Genomic DNA, 9,576 nt, shown 5'->3' on the forward strand with positions numbered 1-9,576 from the left:
CATAAAGACCGACCCCTTGGCGTCCTGGGAGAGCTTCATCCAGGAGTTCCTTGCTGTAAAGGCCACAGTTGAACAGGGTCAAGGGGAACCGGAACCCTATGATGGTCCGAGCCCCGGCTTCCTTTAGATCCGGACCAGCTTTGCAGAGCTTCTCGGGCCCAGCCCATGTAATTTCATTTTCTAGGATTTCTCATTGTCGTACTTTGATTTGGACTGTGTAATATTTGGATTTGTTCCGGGTTGATGGAAATCCGGATTGTGTTTTAAACTCTTCTTCCGTTTTAGGAAATGTTTGCTTTTCTTCAATATGTTGTTTTTTTTTAGCAATCCGGATCCTGGTTATGACCCCTGATCCGGATTGCGTACATATCAGGGTTGGTCCGGGTATGGAACCGTGTCCGGGTTGATGTTTACTTTTTTGCTTTATATACTTAGAAAACGTGAGTGCATAGTGGTTGCTTGCAACCCGGATCTGAGAGCTTCTCCGGGTTGATACTTAATTTTATGATTTAAGTAAATTGTTGTTTCTAATTTGCTTTCGATCCGGGTATAGAACCCACCCGGGTTAATGTTTTCTTTTTTGCTTTATGTACTTAAAAAAATTTGCTTTCGATCCGGGTATAAAACCCACCCGGGTTGATGTTTGCTTTTTTGCTTTATGTACTTGGAAAATGTAAGTACATAATGGTTGTTTGCAACCTGGATTTGAATGCTAATCCGGGTTGTTTTTTGCTTTTAAATTTGCTTTCAATCCGGGTATGTCTAACCCGGATTGGTGATTGCTCCATTTACTTAGAATTTTTCTAAGCAAATAGTGGTTGCTTTTGTTTTTTGCTCCTAATCCGGGTATGAGAAGGTACCCGGGTTGTTTTTTGCTTCCATAACTGGTAATTTAAAAGTAATAACTTTCTAAGAAAGGAAAATTCTTTTCATTGATTTGCAAATGTTTTCATACAAAATATAGGATCATAGATTGGTTGCTTGCCATAGGCTACAAGTTCTGGTTGCTTTTGGTTACTTTTTCTACTGGTAAAACTTTCTGAGCCTGAGTCCATGCCATGTATTTGGTACTACAGACTCATCCATGTTCATGAGCTTGTATGTTCCTAGCCTTAGAACATCCTTGACTTTGTTTGGGCCTTCCTACTTTGGCATTAGCTTTCCAGTGTTGGTTGGGTCTGAAGCTTCCGTGTCTCGAAGGACCAGGTCTCCAACTTGAAAGTTTTTGACCCGGGACTTCTTGCTGAAGTGCTCTCTTGTTTTCTGCTTATACTTTTCCATTCTTGCCACTGCCTGGTCTCGGACTTCATCAATTAGCTCAATATTCGTTCTGAGCCCCTCCTCATTTGCTATCTCATCAAAGTTGATTGCTCGATGGGATGGGGATCCTACTTCAATTGGTAGCATGGCTTCAGTTCCATAAGCCAGCTTGAAGGGGGTTTCTCCTGTGCTTGTTCTGGGGCTTGTTCTGTATGCGCAAAGTACATTAGGCAATTCTTCTGGCCATTTGGTTTTGCTTTCCCTGAGTCTCTTCTCTATCCCCTGAGAAGTATTCAGTTTGTTACTTCAACTTGGCCGTTTCCTTGAGGGTAGGCTACTGATGACTTCTTGTGCCGGATGCCCCTTTCTTGAAGGTAGGATTCGAATTCTGAACCAACGAACTGCGGACCATTATCTGAGACTAGTACCCTCGGGATCCCAAACCTCATCAATATGTTGTCCATGAACTTGATGCAGTCTTGTTGGTTTATTGTTCTCATTGCCTTTGCCTCTACCCATTTTGTTATATAATCAATTAAGACTAGTAAGTACCTGAGGTCTCCTCTGGCCCTGGGAAAGGGTCCCATGATATCAATGCCCCATACAGCAAATGGGATTGGTGACAAGACTGAAGAAGGTAGGACTGGGCTCATCCGTGTCACATTGCTGAAGAGTTGGCATTCCTTGCATTTTTTCACAAAGTCTATTGAATCCTGATGGATAGTAGGCCAGTAGTACCCCTGCCAAAATGATTTTGTAAGCTAGTGCTTTTGCGGACATGTGGTCCCCGCAGATTCCTTCGTGAACTTCCATGAGGCAGTACTATGCCTCTCCTGGGCCTATGCACTTGAGGATTGGGGAGTAGAAGGTCCGACGATAGAGTATTCCCTCTTCCATGAAGAATTTTGAAGCTTTTGCCTTTAACCTTTGTGCCTTCCCTTTATCCTCCGGGAGCTCTCCCTTCTCCAAGTAGTTAATGAATGGGGTCATCCAATTTGGACTGCTGTCTATTTCCATAACTTCCTCAGAATCTGTGCTTGGTTTCTGCAATTCTTCGAAGTAGACGGAGCAATCCAGGTCTGATGAATTCAAGCTTAGATAGTGTATCAGCTTCTGAATTTTCCTCTCTGCAGATTTGGATGACTTGTATTTTTGGTATCAAGGCGAGGTAGCTTTGGACCAGAGCCTGGTACTTGGCTAGAACTGGATCCTTGGCTATGTACTCGCCATTTGTTTGCTTTACGATGATCTGGGAGTCGCTGTATATTTTGAGATTCTGGATCCTGAGTGTTCTTACTAGCTTCAATCCTGCAATCAAGGCCTCGTACTCTTCTTGGTTGTTTGTTGCTGAGAATGCAAAGGAGATCGCTGTTTGGATTGTGAACCCTTCTGGGCTCTTTAGGATGAGCCCGGCTCCCGATCTTTCATTGGTTGAAGAACCATCAACTTTGAGAGCCCAGGCTTCTGTTTCTTGATCTGTGTTTCTCTCAGGGTCAATACACATGGGCACGAACTCTTCTTCTGGGAAATTACATTCTATGATGAAATCAGCTAGAGCCTGGGCTTTGATTGTTGTTCTAGGAATGAAACTTAGGTTGAACTGACTTAGCTCAACTGCCCAATTTACCAACCTCCCTGAGATATTTGGCTTGTGTATTATCTTCCTTAATGGTTGATTTGTTACAACTCGTATCTCCCTTCCCTGGAAGTAGTGTCTGAGTTTCCTGGATGCTGTGACTTAGGCAAAAGCAAACTTTTCTAGCCTCGGGTACCGGGTCTCTGCATCTTTTAGCACTTGGCTCACATAATAAACTGGTTGCTATTTTCCATTCTCTTCCCTGATCAAGTCTGCTCCAACTGCCAGGGCCCCTGTTGACAGGTAAAGGGATAGGGGTTCCCCGGGTTGAGCTTTTGTTAACACAGGGGGTTGAGAAAGGTACCTTTTGATTTCTTCAAATGCGCTTTGGCATTCCGGGCTCCAATTAACTTCTTTCTTATTGGTTGCTCCTTTTAACAGGTCAAAAAAGGGTAGGCATCTCTCAGCTAGCTTGGAGATGAATCTTCTGAGTGCTGCTAGTGATCCTGCTAGCTTCTGCACATCTTTTTATGTTCTGGGGGCCTTCATGTCTTGGATTTCCTTTATTTTTTCTGGGTTGGCCTCAATCCCTCGGTTGCTTATCATGAATCCAATGAATTTTCCTGTCCCTACTCCGAATGTACATTTTTCTGGATTGAGCCTGAGAGAGTATTTTCTCAAGTTATCGAAGCATTCTCTCAGGTCTCCTATGTGCCCGGGGATGCTTGTGGATTTTGAAATCATGTCATCCACATAGGATTCCAGGTTCCTTCCAATCTGGTCCTTGAAGATTTTATTCATTGCCCTTTGATATGTTGTTCCCGCATTAGTCAATCCGAACGGCAGCATTACATAGGCATAGACCGCCCTGTGGGTGATGAAGGCTGTCTTTAGAATGTCTCTGGGATTCATCTTGATCTGGTTGTACCCCGAGTAGGCGTCCATGAAACTTAGCATCACGTGCCCAGAGGTTGCATCGATCAATTGATCAATATTTGGCAAGGGGTAGGGGTCTTTGGGGCATGCACTGTTCAAGTCTGTGTAATCGATACACATTCTCCACTTTCCGTTTGCTTTTTTCACCATCACTACATTTGCCAGCCATTCCGGGTACTTGACTTCGCATATTATTCCAGCTTTCAGTAGTTTCTCAATTTCTTCGTAGATTGCTTTCTGCCTTTCTGGGGAAAAATTTCTTCTCTTTTGCTTGACTGGCTTCCTCTCTGGGTTGACGTCCAGACTATGCATCGCTATGGATTCATCCAACCCGGGCATTTCTTTCGGGGTCCAAGCGAATATATCAGAGTACCCTTGTAGTAGCGATACCAGGTGTTTTCTGAAATTAGCCTTGAGCCCGGATCCTATCTTTATCTTTTTGGAAGGATCGCTTGTACTGATCAAAATTGTTTCTATTTCAACAGCGGCCTCTATCTTGGATTGATCCGTATTCGATACCATCTTCTGGATCCGAGCCTCTGTGTTCTTTTTCATATAAATCTGAGCCTGGGCTGTCATCTCTTTATTGCTTCTTTCTCCAATTTTTTCTGTGTTGGTTGCTTGCACAGTAGAGTTGGTTTGGCCAAGGCCTAGGCTCAATTCAATCCCTTCTGTGACTTGGTTGTTTTTTTGCTCTTCTGGGCTTGGTTTGGTTGCTTTCGGATTTGAGAGGGACTCTATGACCTGAACTTCTTTCCTCGCATCGTCCCTTGAGTGGGGGCGATGTTTCTTAATACTTTGCTGTTTCCGGAGTACCACGGCCTTTCTCTTGTTGTCTTGGTGGGTTTTAGCCATTACCAGAGCCTGGCTATAACATCTTTCAGCTACCTCATAGTCTCCCTTGATTTCTCCTACCCCGGTTGGAGTTGGGAATTTGATTTTCAAATATGATATGAAGGTGATTGCTTGGATCCTGGTCAAGGCCGAGCGTCCGATTATGCCATTGTAGGATGAAGGAGTATTGATCACATAGAACTTTATCACATGGGTAACATGGTTTGAGCCCGATCCGAATACGACTGGCAAGTATAAAGTTCCCTGGATCGGGACCAAGTTGTTCCCGAACCCATACAGAGGGTCCTCTTGGCATTCATTGGAGCGTACGCTCCCAAGCTTCATCCTGTCCACAGTATGCTTGAAGAGTATGTTTACTGAGGATCCATTATCGATCAACATCCTTCTTACTTCGTTGTCAAAGATATCAAGTGTTACAACCAAGACTTCGTTGTGATTCGGGTCGACTCCTTCATAATCCTTGCTGCTGAATGAGATCATCATCTCCGGGTATGATTGAATGGAGAATACCTCATATCCTGAGCCCGGGCTCCTAGGGGGAGAGTGTGAACCTCCCAGGACCACATTTACCATATTCTTACCTTTTCTTTGCCTTTCCTCTTTCTGATTTTTCTCCCTTGAGATGTATTGATTCAGGTTGCCTTTCTTGACTTGGTCTTCAATGAAGTATTTTAAAAAGAGACAATTTTCAGTCTTGTGTCCATGGGTTTCATGGTAGTCGCACTGCCTGTTGTAAGGCTTGCTCTCTGGGGGAGTCTGCATTGGCTTTGGAGGATAGTAGAATGGCTTTCCCTTGATCTCCTTCAGTATCTCATCCCGGGTCCTGTTTAGTTGTGTCCACTCTGGCTCTTGCCTAGGCTCCCTTGCCTGCCTAGGTGGACCGGGATCACTTTTGGACTCTGTTTTAGGACCCAATCTTTGGAATATTGGGGTGTTTTGTACGATATTTGTTTGCTGGGTTTGGTTGCTTTGTTTGAACTTTTTCTCCTGATGGTAACCCCCTCTCGGTCGGTCATCAGAAGATTTGTTCCTGTTCCCTCCATTCCGAGTCATTCTCATTGCCTGGAGAACATCCTTTCTTTTATGAACCGGGCTGCCATAGAATAAACAGCGGCCAGGCTTTGGGGCTCTTTGTTTATCAACTCCACAATATACCTCTCATTTTGTTCTGGATCTAGGTTTCTTCGAAATATGCTTAGAGCCTCCCTTTCATCGAGATTCAAAACTTTGTTGATGGCTTCCTGGAACCTCCGCATATAGGCTGAAAGTGCTTCGTTATCATACTGGCAGATTGTCTCCAGGTGGCACATGTGCATTTCATGTGTTTTGTTGGCTCTGAATCTTCTAAGGAAGGCTCCTCTGAATTCTTTCCAGGAGTGGATGCTTCTTGATGGGATTCTGCTGAACCATCTTTGAGCCCCCCCTTTGAGGGTCGAAGCGAAGAATCTGGATCTCGTCAAGTCATTGTAATAGTATATCTGGGCTATCTGTTTGAAGTAGTTGAGGTGCTCTTCCGAATCCCCCAGCCCATCGAAAGAATCGAAGTTGTAGTGTTTGAGATTTTTCTGTCGAGGGATGGCTTCTAGGGAGTGGCTGAAGGGCGTGAGGGTCTCCCCAACTTCCACCCCGGATTCTTTCTCCATTTTTCTCTGGAGCTTGTAAATCATGTCCTTGAGATCTTTCTGACCCTCCTCTTCGTCATCAGAAATAAGTTCGGGGGTAGGGTCCCTCCGAGTTCTTTTGCCTCTTGCTTTAGCTAGGAGCCTCTCCTCCTCCAGTTGCATTCTTTTCTGAATTTTTTGCTCCAGCTTTTCTTCCTCTTCCTTTCTTATCTTTTCTCTGATTTCTTCTAACTTTTTCTTTCTGGTTGCTTCTGTCTCCTTCTTGCTAGGCTCCTTTTGATTTTTCTTTGACTTGGCCCCAATTCGGTCGAAGACAGATCTCCTGGATTGCTGAGAGTCCCCAGACTCTTCTTGCTCATCATCTTGTTCAAATTCCATCTGAGCCCGGGCTTGTTCATCTCTGTAGAGCCTGATTGCTTCAGCAAGTTCGTGGCTTGTTAAGTTGGCCATATGCTCCTCTGCAACTGGAACATTGGTATACTTGTATTGATTGAGCTCTATGACATTTCTGGCATCCCTTACCGGGGTATGCTGCGTCAGTGGTTGCTCCTGGAAGATCTCTCTGTCTCCTCCAGGTTCTTGGGCTTGAGAGGGGTCTTGATCCTGAATGTGGGTACTGGCGGAGGGCCTACCAGCTGTACTTTTTCCTGCTCTTGCCATTAACACAATTGTACAAACAACTGACCAAGATTTGAGGCTACAAATGTGGATCTGAGGTTGCTTTTTTGAATGTTACAAAAAATTTCCAAAATAACAGCAAGCAAACTTTTTGGGTTTTGCTAACAATAATACCAAACAAGAACAGCAGGCTCTTGAATACAAAAGAAAATATGCAAGCTAAAACAGTTCTGGGTTTTAAAATCACCAAGACTATCAAACCCCAGGCTTCAAGATTATCAAGATTATCAAACCTTAAACATCTAAAACTTAACAAACAAGAGCGGGCTCACACAAACGTGGTTTAAAGCAACAAGCTCACACAGACGTGGCTAAAATGAACATTCATATTCAAGAAAGGGTTTGGTTGTTTACGTTCTTACAAGTTTGAAAGTGGACTCTCTCAAGAGTTTGCTGATGAAGATGAATCCAGGGGCACCGAGACCCAAGGATGGAGCGCCCCTCCTTCTAGCGCCAAATGATAACTCCGGTGAGCGGGCGGCTCCGTCCGACGGCGTTCCTGGACCTTCTGTGCGGGGGTGAGGTGTAGCTGCTGGTTGGGCGCCTGTAAAACAACACCGGAAGGGGGGTTTGGCTCCCACAGCGCCTCCTGTGTGAGAATAAGAGCAGGCTTTGGAGAAGAAGAAGGTTTATGTAAGTAATGTAAAGGCTGCTGTGTGTGTGTGTGGATGTGTATATGTGATGGCTGCTGTGTGTTTTTTAATGTATGAGAGTGTGTGAGTGTGTATATTTTCCAACCCCTAAACCTTTCAGCATTGGGGGTATATATAGCCCCAAGGTAGGGTTTAGGGGTAGTTACCTCTAAATCTGGGCCGTTGGATTTTGGGAGTGGAGGACGCCTGGCTTGGGGGGATTTCTTACACGTGTCCAGGGGAGGACCACCTTCAGAGTGTCCTAACGGCCTCTGACATGCGCCGTGCTTGTCTGGTGTGTTGGTTGTTGATAGCTGTCAAAGTCACGTGCCCGCGTACCCTTGCTTGGCGGGTTGTGGGATGTGCATGTGTTTGCTAGGGACCCCCCTCATGGTGGCTTGAGTCCTGATCCGGATCTGGGTAGGCATTAGGTCCGGGTTCCGGGTTGGATCCGGATCCGGATTCGGGTCATGGGATGGGCCTGGGTCTGATCTCTCCATTTGATTGTACTGGGAGAGGGGGGTCTCGGTACATCGATTGAGCCCGCTATTCCATAGATCCAGGTTGGTCCTTACCCGGGTCTCTTGTACCATATCAATTAGTTATTCTAAATATATAACCGGGAAAGGAGACTCTACGCAAGTCTCATGCACTAAAAGCTCTCGTCTTCTGGATGAGAGAGAATGGTTTAAATGACTATTCCAGACATTGAACAGATAATCGTGACAGGTGAAGAACTACCTTCAGACTAAATTAAATAGACAGTTCGATGACGCTAGCTTAACAATCAGGACATCAGATCATTGGAATATTTTAGCATTTTTTGTAAAAATCTAAATGAACATCCTAGAGTTTGTAGAAGCTTACAAATTTCCAATAAAGAATAAAAAGCAAGCACGAAGGTGTGGAATTTGTGGAATCTATTAATTAAGCCCACAAAAATAAATTATTCAGATTCATAGTAGTTTATCGATTAGTCTACTTTTCAGATTTGGACTATAATTTTGATTTAGGCCTAGTTTCTTCTCTTATAAATATTATGTAATTATAAAATCATAACATAACAAATTGTGAGAATTCAATACAAAATTAGTACGGCTTGTGAAGTAGAAATTTCTGAACCACGTAAATCTTTATCTTGTGTGATTGTCATTTATTTTCTTATTCTTATTTATTCGCTTTGGGTTTTACTTTCGTTGTTGTATACTCAACAACTGGTATCATATCCTAGGTTTTCAGGCGAGTGGGAGCGATGGCAGAAGACGGGAAGGTAAAGATAGATAAATTTGATGGCAAAGATTATGGGTTTTGGAAGATGCAAATTGAGGATTATTTGTATCTGAAAAAACTACATGAACCGCTAGAAGAGAAGAAACCAACTTCAATGAAAGATGAAGACTGGAAGCTTTTGGATACGCAGGCTCTGGGGGTTGTCAGGTTGACTTTGGCGAAGAACGTTGCTTATAATATCGTTAAGGAAATGACAACTTATGGTTTGATCAAGGCTTTGTCAAACATGTATGAGAAGTCGTTTGCTTCAAAAAAGGTGTATTTGATTCGCTTGTTAGTTTCCACTAGATTGAATGAAGGCGATTGTGTTGCTGATCATGTGAACGAATTTAATTCTATCCTAGCAAGATTGGCATCGGTGGATATTAAATTCGATGATGAAGTACAAGCCTTGTTGTTGGCATTCTCATTACCAGACAGTTGGTCGAGATTTGTCACTGCTATAAGTAATTCATCTGGGAGCGGTAAGATGACTTTCGATGGAGTTCGAGATTCGATTCTTGGAGAAGATATTCGTAGGAGAAACTCAAGAAAGTCGTCAGGTTCCTTGTTGAGTGCTGAGAATAGAGGCAGAAAGTTCGAAAAAGGGTAGAATAAGGGGCGTAGCAGATCGAAGTCACAGAAGAGAGGACAATCCAAAGATCGCAAGGATATTGTTTATTGGAATTGTCAAAGAAGGGTCACTTCAGGAATCAGTGCACGGCTCCCGCGGCTCCTGAAGGAAAGA

This window comes from Apium graveolens, chromosome 3 (assembly GCF_009905375.1).
Source record: "Apium graveolens cultivar Ventura chromosome 3, ASM990537v1, whole genome shotgun sequence".
Lineage (NCBI taxonomy): Eukaryota > Viridiplantae > Streptophyta > Magnoliopsida > Apiales > Apiaceae > Apium > Apium graveolens.